Here is a 986-nt window from a genome sequence, read left to right on the forward strand (position 1 = left end):
ATGCCTGCCCCACCAGAAACACCGTCTGCTGGGGGCTTGCTGGGGCACCCCCACGTCCTCCAGATGACATGCTGAGCCTCCGCAAGGCCACCACAATGTCGCCAGGATGAGCAGCACATGCCAGCCAGCTGGAGCACCCTATGCATGGCCAGCCATGGAGAGGGGCCAGGGTCATGGCCAATAGGACCACCAAGAAGGTGGCCAGGGACGGCAGGTGGTGCAGCACCAGTGAGCAGCAACGTTTCAGCCCAGCTGGCATCTGGCAGGGGAGAAGCGTGGGCGAGCAGTGCTGGGAAAGCCCGCTACCGCTCACAGCACTGCCCCTTGTCCCACGCCAGCTGCACGCCCTGGTCAGAGAGAAGGGCCGTCCTGCGGGGGCACACCGGTCCCGTGATGTGGTGGGTAGGGACACAGGGCTCGTGGGGGCTGCCGGGAGCGGGGCCAACCCCGGCGGGGACAGTGCTGCCAGAGCTGCACAGAAACCCTCCTCTGTGCTCCTGAGCAAGGAGCAGAAAGTGGCTGGCTGCTGCCCAGCAGCTCTGGACCTAAGCCTCGCAGTGGTGGCGCCACTGCCTGCAGACCGCTTTGCCCTGGCTTTACCCCCCAAGAGCAGATTGGGGTGGGCAAAGGCAGAAGAAAGGTGGTAACTCCCTTCCTGAGCCCTGCCACTTGCCACCAGTGAGGTTACAATGGGAGGACAACTTTGGGATGTGGTGGCCCATGCTGTCCACCACTTTGCTGTGCTCCCTGTCATAATTCTGTGCTCCCCACTATCCTGCCATGATTCCCGTCATCCCACCACGCTCCCCACCACCTTGCGATGATCCCCATCATCCCACCATGCTCCCCACTACCCTGCCATGATCCCCATCATCCCACCACGCTCCCCACCACCTTGCGATGATCCCCATCATCCCACCATGCTCCCCACTACCCTGCCATGATCCCCATCATCCCACCATGCTCCCCACCACCCTGCCATGCTC

Source organism: Egretta garzetta, unplaced genomic scaffold (genome assembly GCF_000687185.1).
Source record: "Egretta garzetta isolate BGI_Z169 unplaced genomic scaffold, ASM68718v1 scaffold59, whole genome shotgun sequence".
Lineage (NCBI taxonomy): Eukaryota > Metazoa > Chordata > Aves > Pelecaniformes > Ardeidae > Egretta > Egretta garzetta.